The sequence below is a fragment of the Cynocephalus volans genome, chromosome 14, assembly GCF_027409185.1.
Source record: "Cynocephalus volans isolate mCynVol1 chromosome 14, mCynVol1.pri, whole genome shotgun sequence".
NCBI lineage: Eukaryota > Metazoa > Chordata > Mammalia > Dermoptera > Cynocephalidae > Cynocephalus > Cynocephalus volans.
In genome coordinates, this window is record NC_084473.1 from 48,362,073 (window position 1) to 48,380,955 (window position 18,883).

Genomic DNA, 18,883 nt, shown 5'->3' on the forward strand with positions numbered 1-18,883 from the left:
GACAGTTGTTCCCAACATATTTTAATTTATTGTCATTTGTCATCATATCCACAACTGCAATGTTATCATGCGGTTCCAACTGTCTGGAATTGACCAGCTGCCATCCACATACCAACATTAGAAGAAAAATTTGTGGTATATTTTTGTCTACCAGTCAAAAATTTCATCAGGCAAACTGCTTAAACTAAAAGGTATGACAAGACAATCAACAGTGGGTATGCAAGAATTAACATACTAAGCAATATATAAATATATTCTCTATATATGTAGAGTTTATAGAACAAACTTATATAAGGTTATGACACAATCAAGGCTCAAATAGATAAGTGGGAAATAATCTCAACATTCATTTACATAAGTATATATGATTGTACTCAAAGAAAAGACCAGTTGTTAACCTTCACTGAAGACAGATTTTCCCCTTTTGTTTTATAGTCCATATATTTCTTTTATATATATATATATATATATATATATATATATATATAACATATACATGTGCATCTATAAAGTTTATATATATGGATCTACTATAAAGTTTATATATAATATATAATTTTTGTTATATAGTTGCTTGTAAATAATTAGAAAAGGGTGAATATACATAATTCTAGAGAAAAGTTGGAACTGGAATTATTCCAGAAATAGACGGGACTTATAGGTATTATGGTCACATAAATAATCATGCAGAAAGAAGATACAACACAGTTTTCAGAGTGATAGACAAACTAAAATATTTAAGATAAAAAGTGACTTAGGAAGAAGATCTGACCTTCCCTCTTTTAAAAGAAGCCTGTAGATTACATTATGGATTATAATGACATACTAATTTAACATGAGGAAGTAAACAGTGAACTGATGTAGGCCAAATGAAATAGATATGACAAAAGAAAAGAGAAGTTTCAGGAGGAGAGCTTGAAGTCAAGAAGAGGTGTTGAGAAGGGGGGATGGTATTTCTGTGTGGTACATAAACTGGACTCTCACTGTGTTATTGAGCTTTGGTCAAGCGATCTCTTAAAAGGTTAGTCCTATAGATTCTTTTAAATCCTCTCCAGATTGTTACTTGGGATGACGATCAGCAGCATCTGGAATAACTAGGAACTTTTCTTTCTGATTATATTTTATTGTAACTTAGTCATCTGAGTCTTGTGTTGGCAGACTGCTTGACTTGAGCTTAATTTAATATCTACAGTTCAAATTTCCGTCTAAGGAATTTTAAGGAGGTACTATAGAGGACTCAGAGAGATCGTCATAGACAAAGGTTAATTAAGGATGGAGCTTACTGATGGCACTGTGTATCAGGATCGTATATTTTCACTGCTCTGGCTCTTCAAGTCAAATCCTGAAAGGGAATGGATCTTTTTAAAAGAATTGGGAGGTAAGCAGGAAAAACTTCTATGGCTGGAATTCCACACTTCACCATCAGGATGTACTTTTAAAATTAAATTATTAAAAAATAATTTTAAAAATATGTTAAGTATAAACACTTATTTTTAGAAAAAGTCAGGTTGAAACTGATGGCAATGTTATTCCAAATTGTTGTGGAGGAACAGGTAGTCTGCATATTTTAGAAATGGTCCTTTAAGTCAGACTTGATTGGATTGGACATGGGGCCATTTGGCTTGCTTTGAGATTATTGCCCACGGTACATTCTGGAAGCTCAATAATCACTAGTTATATAAAAAAAAATCTAAATTCCTAAACTACAATAATATGCCTTTTAACAACTATTTATTTTTTAAAATGCTGTTGACTCAAACAAATGAAACTAGAAAAAAGCTTTAGAAATGAATCTAAATTCTTCAGTCCATTTGGAAAGCAATTTGATACCATAAGAGTGACCAATTCATTAATGATTTTGTTCCAACAACCTCATCTCTAATGATATTTTCCTTTTAGTTAATCAAATTATTGAGATATTATTAATATAAACTATAATTCACATGTTTAAAATCTACAATTTGATGTATTGATTCACATATCTGTCTCTCTGTCCACACATATACGTACCCACACGTGTGAAGCCATCACCAAAATCAAGGTAATATATCCATGACTCCAAAAGTTTCCTCATACACCATTGCAATCTCTTCCTCCACCACACACCCAAGTAACCATTGATTTACTTTCTGTCATGAAAGATTAGTATGCATTTTCTAGATTATAAATATACCCACTTTTTTGTCTATCTATTTTCACTTAGCATAATTATTTTGAGATTTATCCACGTTGCTGTGGGTATCAATATTTCATTACTTTTTCTTGCTGAATAGTGTTTCACTGTATAAATATACCACAATTTATGTACCCTTTCACCTAAAAATTAACATTTGAGTTATATTCAGTTTTTGAGTATTCCAAATAAAGTTGCTATGAACATTCATGTACAAGCCTTGAATAGACATACACTTCAGTTTCTCTTTGGTAAATGCTTAAGAGTTTCACAGCTAGCTCCTATGGTAGGTGTATGTTTAACTTTTATAGAGACTGCCAAACTGTTTTCCAAAGTGGTTGTATCATTTTATATTCCCCCAAGCAGTGTATGAGATGCTATTATAAATGGTATTTATATACATACATATATATATATGTTCTGATTATGCATTGATAATATCGAAATACATTCTTGATTTTTTCATATTGATCTTGTACTTGAGAATTCCCTAAACTCACTTAGTTCTAGTATCTCTTTTATAGATTCTAAAAAATTTTCTTCATCTATGATGACATAATCTGCAAATAGAAAAAATTTTATCTCTTTCAAATCTGAATGTATTTTTTTTTTCTATTGCTTAATTGAATTGACCAGACTCTCCAATACAGTTGAATAAAAGTAGTAAGAGCAAATATTTCTGTCTGGTTCTTGATCATAAAATAAAAGCATTCATAAAATATTTATAAAAGTTGAATGGATATGTATATGTTTATGTATGTTATAACAATATGATGAATTGAATTATTTTCAAATACTAAAATAATTTAAATTTCTGGGATAAAGCACACCTGCACATAATGTATTACCCTTGTTATATATTATTTTGGCAAGATTCGCTGTGCCAAAATGTTAAAAATTTTGCACTTATTTTTATAAAAGTTATTGGTCTATAGATTTTTTCATTCTTGCAATGTGTTTACTTGATTTTGCTATCAGAGTAATTCTGAACTCATAGACTGATTTGGAAAGTATTGCATCATTTTCAATTCTTTTAGAATTAGTATTCTATCCTCCTTAAAGTGTACAGCTTTCTTTAAATAATCGCAGCCATCTGTCCTGGGCATTACTTCATGGAAAGACTATAACTAACTACACATTCATTTCCTTTTCAATTTTTTTAAAATTTATTTTTATTTTTGTTTAATTTAATTAATTTAACAAACAATAAATGTATATATTTATGTGGAATAAATAAATCAAGATAATTATCATATCCCTCACTTCACATACTTATAGTGCTTTGTGGTGAGAATGTTTGAAATTTGTTATCAATTGTGAAATATACAATACCTTATTATTAATTACAGTCACCAAACCTTGAAATTGATCTCAAAAACTTATTCTGCCTATTTAACTAAAACTTGTACCCTTGGACCAGTATCTCTCAGTGCCTACGTCCCCCCGCCCCCCATTAACCACCATACTACTCTCCTTCTATGCATTTGTCTTTTTTACATTCCACATATAAACGAGAACATACAGTATTTTTTTGTTTGTGTGTGTGTGTGCCCGGCTAATTTCATTCAGCTTAATGTCCTCCAAGTTCATACATGTTGTCAGAAATGACAGAATTCCCTTCCTTTTTAAGGCTGAATAGTATTCCATTGTGTGTGTGTACACACACACACACACACACACACACACACACACACCAGATTTTGTCTATTGATGCATTGATAAACACTTGGGATTATTTCATATTTTGGCAATTGTGAATAATGCTGCTATAAACATGAAAGTACACATATCTCTTTGACATACTGATTTCAGTTCCTTTGGGCATATACTCAGAAGTGGGATGGTTGGATCATATGATAATCCTATTTTTAGTTATTTGTGGAACCTCTGTGATGTTTTCTATAGTGGTTGCACTAATTAACTTTCCAATGGACAGTGTATGAGAATTCCCTTTTCTCCACATCCTTGCTAATACTTGTTATCATTTGTCTTTTTGATAATAGCTTCCTAATAGGTGTGAGATAAAGTCTCGTTGTGGTTTTAATTTGCAGTTTCCTGATGATTAGAGATGCTGAGCATTTTTCATATACCTATTAGACATTTGCATATCTTCTTTGGAGAATGCACTAAATACCTGTATTAGAAATGAAGAAGCGTCCCAAATAAATTACCACAGAATTTACTATAAATACTATTAAAATAAGAATTAATCAATGCCAAAACTGGTAGGAAAAAAAAAAAAAAAGGAGATAACAAATGTGAGTGGAAATCAATAAAATAAAAAAAGAGAAAATCACAGACACCAAAAGCTGATTCTTCATTGTGATTCCAAATTACTTATTTTTTTGCCTTTTTAAATATAACTCTTTGTTGTATTATTTTAACGTGTGCATTAGGACTTACGGTATTTATCTTTTGCTTATGGCAGTTTACCTTCAAGTGATACATACAGAACAAGTTCATGTACAGTATAACAACCTTGAAACAGTATATTTCCATTTATTTCCTCTTGTCCTTTGTGCTATCATTGTCATAAATTTACTTAGACATGTGATATAAACTCCACAATACATTGCTATTATTTTTGCTTTAAACCATCAATTGTCTTGTTGGACCTTTGGTAATATAAAAAATGCACGCATTTTTATACACGTAGTTACTATATCTGGTGCTCTTTATCACTTTGTGCAGATACAGATTTTCATCCAGAATCATTTTCTTTCTGCAGTAAAGATGTTGTCTAACATTTCTTGTAGCATGTGTCTGCTGGTGATAAATTATCTCAGCCTCTGAATTTCCAAAAGTAATCATTTGGACACTTTTTCTTTTAGTACTTTAAAATTCTTCACTGTCTTCTGGCTTACACAGTTTCCGATGAGAAATTTGCTGTCTTTAGCTTTTCATCTCTGTACACAACGTTTGTGTGGTTTTTTTTGGCTGATTTTAAGGTTTTTCTCTTAAGTATGTATTTTAAGCAATTTTATTATGATACTTTTAATGAAATTGTTTTCATGCTTTGTTTTCACTGACCCTTTTTGATCTTTGGGTTTATAGTTTTCACCTGACTTAGAAAATTTGTAGCCATATTTCTCCACATTTTATTCTTCCCTCTTCATCCTTCACATCGTCTTGGAAGACTCTTTACATATATTAGGCTACTTGAATTTGTCACACAGTTCCTTGATGATATGTTCTTTTTTATCCCTGTCTTTCCTTTTTTTCCTCCGTGCTTCTTTTTGAATGGCTCCTATTCCTATGCCTTCAAGTTCTCTACTCTCACTTCTGCGATATCTATTCTACTGGTTATCCTATCTTGTGTATTTTTCATTTTGGGTGTTGCGGTTTTCATTTTTAGAACTTCCATTTGGGTCTTTATTATTATTATTATTATTATTGAATGCCAGACATTATCTTACTTTTACCTTACTGAGTGCTGAGTACTTCTGTATTTCTTGAAACATTCTGATGCTTTTTTTGTGTGATGCAGTTATATTTGAGTATCTGGGTCTTGCTCTTAAGATTTGTTATGTAGTGTTTTGTCTAGAATTAATTTCATTTCACTACTGAGGGAAAACTCTGCTAAGTACTCTAATCAATGTCCCATAAATCATTAGCTTTTCCCCTTTCATTGGTGGTAAGAGAAAATACTGTTACTTGGTCCTTGGTGACCTTTTGAAATTATTCCTCTAAAATTTCTGTGTGATTCTTCTCCTGTCTTTGTGTAGTTTCTTCTTTGGCATGCATGGACATAGTCACATCCCAAAGCCTGAGTGGGACTTCTCAGTTCACATTTATCCCCTCTGTGTTCAGCTTAACTCTCCCCCACATTTGTAAAACTGTGGTTTAGTCTTCCTAGACATCCAGTTATGTTTTCTAAACTCAGGGAGATCACTGGGCTCTGTCAGATTGCCTCTCCCTGTGTCACAGCTTAAAAACTTTCTCAAGGCAGTAAGCATGGACAATTTCAGTGCACAACTTATTTGTTTCCTTTTATTTAGTGAACACTGTTATCTTTGCTTGATGTCTTGAGATTAGTCATTTGAGGCATTTTGTCCCAATTTTTTTGTAGCTTCTCTAAGGGGTCAATATGTTCCCTCTATATTGATGGGAAATAGAAATCTTTTAATAAAATAAAGTTTAAAAATGTTATTAAATGAAGGAAAATGCTATATATTAATCAATCAATCAATCAATAGATAGATAAAATAGTCTAAATAGAAAAATACATAAATGTATAAATACAAAAACAAAAATGAGAGGAACAAAATCTAATATCTTAAATATGTAATATTAGGATGTTAAGTAATTTACATTTTATCTTTCAACAAAATATTTTGTAGAGAGAATGGACTATGTGCAGATGTGGAAAGATAGATGTTGGCGTCAGTCAGATCTTAATTGATTCCTGGCTTCATAAAATGTGTGTAAAAATTTGTACCCAAAGAGTTTTTGTAAGATATATATTGCCTATCACAATATTTGTTATATAGGAAATGATCACAATGTCACTATTAAATGTCCCACAGATATCCTTCTGGTTCTACCTGGGATATATGAGATTCTTCACAAAGAAGTTTAGAGTTCCTCAGAAACACAGGGCAGTAGAATTAAGTGAACTCAAGCAAATTTTCTTTCACAGCTGGTTTTATGCCTTGTCTTCATTTTACCTGATGTGCCCTTACTTCAGCATTTCATCCTTCCCAAATAAAAAGTATGCACCATATCATTTCTGGAGAACATGGTCTTTACTCTTTACTAAAGTAGTAGTGATTTCTCTTCTACATCTTCTCTAAACAGTGTATTCAAAATCTCTACTAATTCCACTCACAACTGTAACAGAAACCAGTTATTGTGGGTCTTTGACAGTATTTGCAAACAAGTATTGTGAGGAGTTCATTTAATCTGATAGCTTTTTATTTTTGTAAAAACAAGAAGCAAGCTAATATAATGTAATGTCCTTGTTCCATATTAACCCATCAAATCTCAAATATCCCATGGCTCTTTAGTAAAATGCCCATGGGACATTCACATAATATTCCTTATTGGGGGGGGGGGGGCTTTCTCTAGGTATGAAACCACATGAAGAGGTGTTTAAAGGGAAGACCAACAATTTTTTTCTCTCTCAATGACAAGATGTCTTACATTGAGCTTTTCCACACTTCTGGCTCTATGTAGGAATAAAAATAGAAATATAGAGGGGGAAAATTAAGCCTATTCTTGAGTTAGCTCTGAGTTGATTATAAATTACAAGCCATGGAATTATAATTCTCCTTTCTCTTCCAAGGTAGCAATGCCAATATGACTATAACACCAACTTAATATCTAGCACTTACATGTATGTAGTCTTTTGCCACAATTTTAGAAACAGTAATTACAATGTGCATACTTTTGGGCTTCGTATATTAGGACAACCATTAAGTCTTGTATAGGGATGTACAAATGGAGATGTAGTGACCTATGCTCTTCATTCTCTCGCTTTATGAACAACTCCATAAATTAAATAAAACCAAAGAGTCTGATGATCCAGGAAAACTTGTGGAACACCTACTCAATTTTTCTAAATATGATTATTAGAAAAGTTGGTTTAACATGGTAGAGTAAAGGTTATTTTTATAACTAGTAAATTAGGTAGGATTTAATGTTATCTTTCTCTTTATATCATTTCTAGCAACTCCAGTTATAGTCTTATCTAGTCTTCAGAAAACCAAGAATGGAGAAAAAAAAATTTTAAAAAGAAAAGAAAACCAAGAATGGGATTAAAAAAATATTTAATTTTTATCCTGATTTGTTTAAATATTCAAAAAATTCTTGTCATAAATATTTTATTATGTTCTAAATTCATTATTTTTGGAATGAGATGTTAAATTTATTATTAAATAAATAAGTCTATTTTAAAAACTATACATATATATATTAGATGATTATTTGATTAGTATTTAACAAATATTTTCTGACTGCTAAACTGTTTTACAGAATTATAAAATACTAAGCTTGAAAAGTAATGTGGGAAATTTTGGGTTAGTACATTCCATTTATCTAGAAATTTCAAAGAATGAGGGCAGTCCATGAATATATGTTTTAGACACTTAAAATTTTTCCTTTTTGAGAGCAAATATTTTACTTAAAAAATTCATTAATTACAAAACCAGATACATCTTCTGAATTGGCAAGGAAATTGAGAATGTCCAGATAATTAGAAATTTCTTCTTTAGAAGGCAAAATTTTATTTAAAAATAAATCATACTAGATAGTACCATCAGCTCCATATACTATACTATGCTTTTATGGATTAGAAAACTAGATGTGTCTGCTGATTTGATAAGGGAATTAAAACTGTCCAGATAGCTAGAAACAGGAGTGAGCCCAGCGGTGGGTAATTTTCACAAGGGAGGAAAACAGAAGGTAACAGATGGATGAACTGCTAGTGCAGCTAAGCATGTTGTTGAAAATCCTCATAACCGATCTTTGGCATGGGCAACCAGAAAGCAAGAACACATTTCTCCAGTGATAGGCTGCCAACATCACATGTATCAATTTTATAATTTTCCAAATAGAAACAAGAAAATATCTCTGTTATTCTATTTATTTGATTACAAAGGACACTTACTTGTAATTTTATAATCTCTGCTATAAATTGCTTGTGTCCTATTGGACTTAAACAGTTTCTATCAATTTACTTGTTCTTTGATCTATTTTGCACTTTTCCAGTTTTTAGTAATCTTTTAAATATTGTTTGGTGTTTCTAGTCTTCAGTAATCACATACATTAACATTTTGTTTAAATACTTTTATATTTAAAAATTATTTCCTTCCAAGGTACACAAAATACAAAATAATAATAAATCTATCCAAAATATAGATGAATGCTTAACTTAAATATGTCTAAATTTTGGCAAGGGGTATGACCTGAATTGAGGCTCAAATTAAATTATTTTCTTCCTAAAAGCTAATTTTCTTTATACTTCCATTGAATTATTCCTTCATTTCTGAATACATTTTTAGTATAAAGTAAATGTTATCAACACGTTAGGGCTTCTTCCATGACCATTCTCTTTGTTAGTAAATCGGTGTATGTGTGTGGTTACTATGTCACGCAATATTAATTATTGCTAACTTAAAATGTGTTTATCAAATGAAGAAACTTTCAATTTAATTGACCACTTTTTGATATTCAGTCTTCTACTTAAGAACATGATGTATCTCTCCAATTTTTTCAAATCATTTTTCAATCTTTATAGCAAAGTTTTGGTTTTTTATTATAGGTTTTTTTTTTTTCACATTTTCATTAGTGACTTCTAGCTATGTTTGTTTGCCTCATCCTGTTCCTTTTCCTGAGCTGATAGACATTTCTATTGCCTTCCTGTTGAGGTAGTTATATCTGCAGTCTTTCCTCCTATACTTGCAGTAAGTCCTTCACCTCCCATTTGATTTGGCCACCATTCTCTCTTGCCCTTATGAAGGCTCTGTTTTATCTAGTCAATATGCTGGAATGCTCTAAGAAGAGCTAAATAGTATATGAAACTCTTCTTCAAATCTTGGCTTAATGCAATAGTTGGGGCCGGGGAAGAGAAATACCCCTCTTTCTCAAGATAGCGGATATTCGTCAATTGATGAGTGCACAGAGAACAGCCCAATTATTACTTTGAGTCAAAACTTTGCTAAATAGGTATATATGAAATGTACAACTTTTTGCATAACCCTCTGTAACTGATTATTTGATTAAAGTTACCAAGAATTGTAATGCTCTTTTAATTGCTTTTTTTGGATATCCTTGGTATGTTTTATACAAATGAGGATGATTTTCCACTTTTCCTAAAGCTGTTAAATTTAACTTGATAAGTTTTTACTTCTTTAGTTTTAACAATGAGTTAATATTGTAATAAAATGTTAATATTTGCTTCATGTAAAAGTCCAAATAATACTAAATTATGTAACATATAATTGTATTTACCAGTTACCGTCCCTTAATTCTACTTTAGTTGCCAGAGGTAACCACTATTAACAGTTTATTGTGCGTACTGAAATTGCCTTCTCAGCAATGTAAACATAAACTATTTACTTTAACTACTATATAGTAATCTTAAGTACGGATACAGCATATTGTGTTTAGAGATTTAGATATTTTCTAATTTTTGAGTATTACTGCCTTGATACACAAAACATCCACAAAGTGGTTTTGTTTTGTCATAGAGAATTTTGCTAATTTTAAAACAGATGATCAAAGTGCCTTCTAAATTGACTATTCTGCTTTACACACACACACCAGTACTCTATTTTCCTTTACACATGCAAATTCTGGGTACTTATACTCTATCTTTTTAATAATTAGATATCAAGTGCATAGAACAGAATTAGGCAGAATACTTGATTTCTGACATATTCTAATAATTTATCACATTTAAAACTTTTTTATTTATTTTTAAATTAGTTATTTTTAACAATACAATAAGTGCTTGTGAAGTAACCAACCAAAACATATGGTATGACCTTGACCATACCTAGATTTAGTCACTCTTGCAAATGTGACAGATTTAAAATTATATCATTTTAGAAAAAAATGTATTTCCCTAACTACCAGCTTTTCTCATCAGATTTTTTTTTCTCTTACACTTTGTATCTTCTTATATGAATTAGCTGTCCATATCCTTTACCATTTTCTTATTGAGTTGTCTTTACATCATTTACTTATATGAGTTCTTTATTTATATGTATCTGAATAGTAATCTTTTGAAGAGATATCTCCTTTTCTTATCTTTTAACTCTGATTAGTGTCTTTAGTCACAGTTAAGTTTTCTTTCAGTGTAGTCACATTTATTGATTGTGGCAGAATGATGATAGCTATTCATCCAACCTGTATTGTCTTCCTCCTATAGTTTATAGTCTCTTGCAGTTAAATGTAGGGATGTGACTAAATTCTAGCCCATGGTTATATGCACCAAATCAAGGGTTCCCATCAAAACTGCTCACATATGATTCTCCATGTTTTTTCTTCTGGTTGCCTGGAATGGAGACTCCCATAGGGTGGTCTTTGGAGGCTTTATGACATACAGCACAGCTATGAGATGGAATAAGCCTGAGACCCTGAACCTGACTTGGAAGAATAACAATAGATTGTTAACTTGAGTGACAAATGAATGCTATTGTCTCATGCTACTGAAAGTTTGGGGTTTGTTTGTTCCTACAGATAGCATTATCCTAACTACTACATAATCCATTGATATATATTTTGTACTTCTTTTACTGTGATTATGAATATTTTTAAGTAAGAGGGAATAGACGTATGTTTATATATATATATATATATATATATTTCCTAATAATTTTATAGTTTTGTTTGTTTGGCCTTTTATCAACCAGGAATTATTTTTGCACATGCTTTGAAATAAAAAAGCAATTTTATATTATTCCCTATTAGATATCCAATTTTCCATACCACATGTTAAATTGTCCAGTATTTTCCTACTAATTTGAAATGACATTCTAATGCTAAATTTCCATGTGTGTGATATTCTTGTATTTCTTAGTTATCTATTCTTTTCCATGGAATTTATTGTTTCTATTCTGGCACGGTCCATGCCATGGCAGGATACTAAAGGAATCAGCTTGGGCTGCCCTCTCTGAGTTGGCAAGGCCACTGGAAGGAGAGCTGTTGGCAAGGCCACAGCTACGAGCACTTGCTACAACAGTAATGGCTACTGCCTCAGCTTCGTGGTACTGCTTTTGCTTTCTCTTTCGATATTTTGGTTAGTGTGGCAGTTCTCTGAATTCCCAAAAGATTATAAAAATAACACAAATGATTTTGTGGTCATTGAACTAAACATTCCCACAGAGGATCCAAGTAAATTGGACAATTTAAAATTATCCCCTTATGATAAATTGACCACACCAACATATGTTCCAAAAGCACCGCTCATGACTAAATATGAGCTGCAGCCTAAACATGTGAAGTTATTTCAAAAAGGAAATTTCCATCTTCTCCCGACCATCTGGGTAAAAGGATATATGAGATGCAAAATGGGGAAAGGAAAAATTTGGTATCCCCCTAGGGGACGTCCAAAATATCATGTAAGTTGGCAAACATCATTTACTGGAGATTATATTACTGGCAAGAGAATGGTTGGAAATCATATGATTGGGATAAATTAAGTATATGGGAATGAAACTATAGAATTCCCTTTACTTGGTGGTGCCCAGTTTTAAATAAATCATTAAGAATCAGGTGTTGGGGTAAAAATATATGCTGTAAAATTATTAAACCTGAAAAATTAGATCTTAGAAAAATAAGAGAGTGCAACTGGTTTTATGAGGGATGGTGCTGTGCACAATGACACTTTGACATTTAGATCAAGATTACAGGGCAACAGCCAATGCATAACCTTAAAATGTGTATGATAATGCTGCTCAAATATCCACTGTTCTTTTTCCATATGAACAGTAGGTTCATTCCATTAGAACATAAAATCATTAGACCCCCCCATTAGAATTTAAATGTTAACATTTTTCCTTTTAGCAAAGTTGTATTTACATTTAAGAATAGATATAGGTTATCTAACACTTTGTAACCAAAATAGCTGCCACCCTGTTAATAGGGTGGATATTAACCACAGCTTGCTAACAGAAAAAGGTCACAAGATAACTTCAAGACAATGAAGGGATGGTTTCGATCTGATAACCTGATTCCAGGAAAAAGAAGCATGAGTTGATCACCTGAGACATGCTGACAAAAGGAAAGGACTGGCTGACCTCTAAAAAAGTTTCCTCCCTGCTTTTTGGACTATTGATTTAAGCTTGCTGATACAATAAAAATAGTACCCAAAACTCCCCTGCAGAGAAAAACCTAAAGAAAAGGCATTGTCTCATGCTCTACGGGGCTCCAGCTGCAACATGCTGACAGCCCGCAGAGAGAGAACGTGCATATTGATGCATTGAGGTCTCCGTCTGTGTTTGTTATTTTCGCCGACCCTCTCCATCCCTTTTCTGGTACCCACCCCTTGCTGAAGCTGGACTTCGGCACTATTCTGATGTCACAGTATTTTAATTACTATCTATATCTTTTTGAATATTTTAAAATCCGGTTTTTAAGTCTTTTTTTCCCCTAAGTTGCTTAGTTATTATTTTACATTTATTCCTATTCATGAATTATGGAATCGTCTAGTCAAATTGTCTAAAAAATACTGATAACATTTTTATTGGGATGATGAAAAATTTATTTTGGTGGATGAATGACCTCTTTAAAATATTTACATTTTTCATTCAAATATTTGATATATCTCCTCTTATTCAGCCACATTTAAAACATTTTTATGGTAATGGCATTTCCTATTTTTAGGTAAATATATTGCTAAATTTTCATTTAACCTAATTTTTATCAGTGAAAAGTAATATTTATTTTTTAGAAAAACTTCAATTCAAATACATTATGAATTCATGTACAATAAAATGGAGTTTTCTAGACTCTATATGCTTTTTAACTTTTTGTTTTGTTTTTTAACTTTTAATTGCAATTTACTTTTAGTGTTATATATATTATTTTTGGCTGGATAAATAATTCAATTTTAAAGGTTATTTTTTCTCAGTTCTTTGAAGATACCTACCTACCCATTTTTTTCTTGCATAAATTTTGTAAGCATCACCTTTTTTTTTTCTGATCCATTCTTCTGTTTTTCATTCTATGAAGATTTTTTAGGTTTTTTTGGTCTGTGGAATATTTTAGGATTCTCTTTGTACTACTGGCATTCTCAAATGTCACTGCCACACACTGAGGCATGTGTACATGTCATGCATGTGGCATTCTTCATGGTCCTTGCTGAGCCCTTTAAATATGGAAATTGTTCTTCAAGTTGTTTTAGTATTTTTAAATTTTTTTAATTGAAACACATTGATATATATATTTGTGGGGTACAGTGTTGAATATCAATACACGTATGCAATGTGTGATAATCAAATCAGGGCATTCAGCATATTAATAATTACCAAATATAATCACATCTTTGTGATGAAGATGTTTGATCTCCTCTCTTCTAGCCATATGATAGCAGGCAGTGAACGATTGTTAATTATAGATGCCTAGCTCGACTATACACTCATAGAACTTATTTTTCCTGTCTAGCTGTTTTGTGTCAATTAACCTACCTTGCACAATCCTCCTTCCCGCTCCCTCTTTCCCACCTCTAGTAAATACAGTTCTGCTCTCTCTTTTTGAAAGTCCAACTTAATATTTTTTAGCACTTTTTATAAAGTTTTCATGTATCATTGTCACTTCCTCTCTTCTTAACTACTAGAACATTTTTATATGGATATAAAACTTCTAGATTTGGTCTCCATGTCCCTTGATTTTTATCTTGCACTTACCTTATTATACAATTTTGACATTTTGAGATTTTTTGAACTTTATCTTCTAGTGTATTTGTATTCCATTTGGATATTCCTACATTTTCCCTCAGAGATGTGTGGGTTTTTATCTATGGAATTCAAAATTCTAGTTATGTCATATCCTTTTTGAAACTGAATTTGAACGAGAATATTTTCACCTCAAATTATCCTCAAATATTCACATATAGTGTCATATATTCTGAAAATAATGTACAAAAGACAGAAACATCCCAGTAAATTCTGGGGCTTCATATGTTCATTTATAGTAAATCAATTCTGTCTGTATCCTTAAAATGGTGTTTGTTATCCTTAATGATACTACATTTTTATATATAGGGAAAGAGTTATCTGCATCTCCATCAGTTATCTGCAAAGAATGAGGAAGGGAAGAGTGATTATAATCCCCAAAGGATGAGGGAGTATAACAAAGTGTTTTTTGGTAAGCCAAGTATCTGTAAATAGGGAAGACACCAGCAAGATCTAGTTGGTAGTAGAGAGAGAGAGTGCCTTGAGTTATTAAGACAATGTGAGAAAGAGACTTAATTAGAAAATTGGAAAAAAAAAAAAAGGGACAGAATTAATCTGAAACCCCAGCAGGCTGTCCTGGAATGTGATAGAAAAGGTAATTTCAACAAAACTTCTTAGCCAAAAGAAGGCTTTATGTGTGATGCATGGGCTCTAAAGAGAGTGGTGAGGTACATGAAAGGTGGTACATTGTAGTGGCTCCGAATTTGGAAACTGCTGCCTGAAACTTCACTGCAGTGGATCCAAGATCCATGAATTACTAAGTTTCTCTGTGCCTCTGTTTCTGGTATATTAACAATACTAGTATTCAGCACTTCCTTTTACGATGCTTGCACAGATTAAATTAGTTAACCCATGTGAAACACAGAATAGTGTCAAAATGGCTTTTAAATAAATATCAGTTATTACAGTAAACATTTGGAAAATCATATTAACATTTATCCATATTAAGCTGACAAAACAATATAATAATGATTTGCTTTTATTGATCCCATTCTATATTCTAGGCATGTGCCTAAATCTAATTTAATCCTAAACAACCCTGTGAATTAGGTATTATTATTATTCTTTTGCTTAGATAAGTAATCTGGGCCTTTCAGTAGATGAGTATTTTTTTTCCAAATTCATGAAGATGGTGAGTCCAAGAACATGTTTGGCTGGATTCAGACCTCCAGCACTTGCTACTATGCTAGGGCTGTTTAATTATGAGATCTGTAGTTTTCTGTATAGAATCTCTGGACAGGTGGTTGTTTGCTGATTTGGCACTAACCAAGGGTTGTGTCTTTTAACATTGAATTTAAATAATAATATACTTTCATTATTCATAATAAAATTTTATAGTCCACTATTCAGAGCTATTGACAAAGAAAGAGATTTTTATTCTTAGAGAGGCATAGTGGGATTAACTGAGGCATTAAGAGGTACTTCCATCTTGCAAGAGGAACTCAACATCTCATCTAAAAGGTTCCCGGAATGATCCTGACACTTGACTTCCCAACCCCTTTTTATCTAGAGTTTATTGCTGTGAAGAGGGTATAGGAGAGAAGATAATATTTGACGCTTCCTAGAACTAAGGGATTTGAAAAGTGCCCAAGAGCGGGATATGAAACCAGTCCCTGAAAATAAATCAGGCCTTCTCAATCAGGTAAAGACTGGCAAAGCAGTCACTCATTTTTAAAGTGTTCTTTAAATGAAAGAAATTCATCCCTCACTTATTATATGCATCAAGGCAGAAGACTATCTCTACAAAACAAAGTTTTGATCAATTTGAAGCATAAGAGGTGACAAGAGCAAAAAGACAGCAATAAAAGCAAGGACGTGTACTGAGGATTCAGCATAATAGTACTTGATGATGTATGCTTCTTTGTGCTATTTGTACTTTGATATCTATTACAAAGGCAAATTTTATCTCAATGTAATAAACACACATACAAACACCCACATAATGTAGTCTGTCATCTACATGGAGTTTTCTCCCCTTCATTAATCACGTATCCTTTTATGATGATGCCTGAAATTCCACCACTGTAACATCTTTTAGAATCTCTTTCTCTTCCTGTCTTTTTCTATCTCTTCCTCTCTCTTTCTCTCTCTAATGTGCATTGAATCTTCATCCTTCCAAACATATGTATGTGTGTGTATGTATGTATGACATGTTTATTTCAAGTTAAATAATGCAAAAAATAAAAAAATATATATAATAAAGTGATAATTTTGTGCAACTACCTCACCTCCTATCCTAATCCGAATGTCCTAAACTTTCTCCAATTTTACTATGATGGGCATGCTTCTTTTTCCATGGTAATACAGATTTGTTTTTATATATTTATATACATATAAATATATATTTACATGTTAATATGTTTATATAAAAATATATTTACATATATGAAAGTTTTAGAGTGAAATCCTAAGGTAGCTATTACACATCTCCACATAGCTAACACATTTGCTTTAATAACTTAATATTCACGTATAAATGTATTATAATTTATCCAACCCCTGCCATTTGATATACTTATTTCTATTGCACTGCTACAATAAAATTTTGGTACATGTATTACTATGTACTGATGTTTGTATTTCTGTAGTACTCTGCAGCCATCCTTTCCTAAAACACATTTATTTTGATTGAAGCTCTAACGTGCTCATGCACAATAAATTTATTAGGTCAGTTTCCTTGTGTGATAAAGTAACATTAGAGATTTCCTTTTGTGTAATAATGAATCAGAGTGGAGTTGTCTGTAAACAGAAGTTAGAGGTGAGAGGGAGTCACCAAAGCCACATCCATGAATTGTCATAAAATAATTCCCAGCCAGGTTTGTACATTTAAGTATATATCTATTAAATAAATACATGCATGTATGTATTGTCATAATACAAGATTTAAATGGAGATAGGTAGTTGTTAAAATGACAAACATTGGTTCTCAATATTATAAATTTTTATAATGTATTATTTACACTAAATTATGTATATTATTTACAATAAAATTTTATAAATTTGCAATCTATTAGAATCATATTTGTTTTAAGAGAGGCCCTCTATACCCCTAAATAGCAGCCTAAAGATAAGAGTTGCATTAATCCTATATAATATGAAATCCAGAGGTGGTTTGCATTCTAGGATGGTGCAGCAATTCAAAGACCCAGTGTGGACACCTGAGCTCCTTATTTCCTTCTCTTTGTCTTAATGTGTGGCTTTTGTCTTCAGGCTCACATTGTGACTGCTGCAGTCCCAAGTATTGCTCTCTTGCTCCTGGCAGGAAGACGAGAAAGCTGCAAAAAGTGAAATGTGGATACTAGTGAGTCTATTCTTTCTTAAATCCCTTCTCAGAAGAGCCACACCATGACTTCTGTTTATATTCCACCAGAAAAAGCCTGTCATATGGCCTCTATCTGCAAAGGATTCAGGGGGAGCATTTTGTCTGGATACATTGCCATTAGTAAATTAAAAAGTGAGAATGGATATGAGTAGAGACTGCAAGCCATGTTTGCCACAATTGTATGTGTGTGTGTGCACATGTGTATTTATGAACATTATGAGAGTCAAATTTGTGTGATACAACTTCATAATTATGACAGCACCTTTTACAGTGTAGGTGCTCAATGAAGATTTATTGGTCAATTGAGTTATTTATGATATGTAGTAGATTTTTTTCCTTGTGTTAAAATAATATATTAATTTATGTATTATAACAGTATTTTTAAATAACCAAAAAGCTGAAATGCACTTTTACTGACACTTCCCATTTATGAAAAATGTATGCAGAACAGAATTGGCATGAAACATATCCATTTCCATGACACAGACTGTAATGAAAAATTGTCCAAGCCTAGCTTAGCCCTAAGATTTTAATCTTGCAGTGATCCTCTTCATATGTCATGCTATAGTGCATGGACAATATCCAGCACATTTGATTTAAAACTATTTCCAGAAAATAAATTGTCTTGTTAAGCTTACTAACCAGCTTTCTTCAGCAGACACATTACTCTCTTCACAAAATGTCACCATTTCTTCTTAGCGCAGTCTAAAGATAATGTTTGTAATTCATGGCATTGATAAAGAAGTCCTAAGGTAATTCTTCACTGAGTGTCTGTACATGCTCAGAAAGAAATTTGAACATTTGGGAAATTATCTGGATACTACAGAAAAATAAAGTTGGTTTCCTTAATGGTCAAGGGTAATGGGTTATTTGGGCTCCAGTTAATTGCAAATGATAAATACCAGAATATGAGAACACATTACATGAGAACACAATACAGAAGTCCCCCGTTATCCTAGGACAATATGTTCTGAGACTCGCAATGGAAAC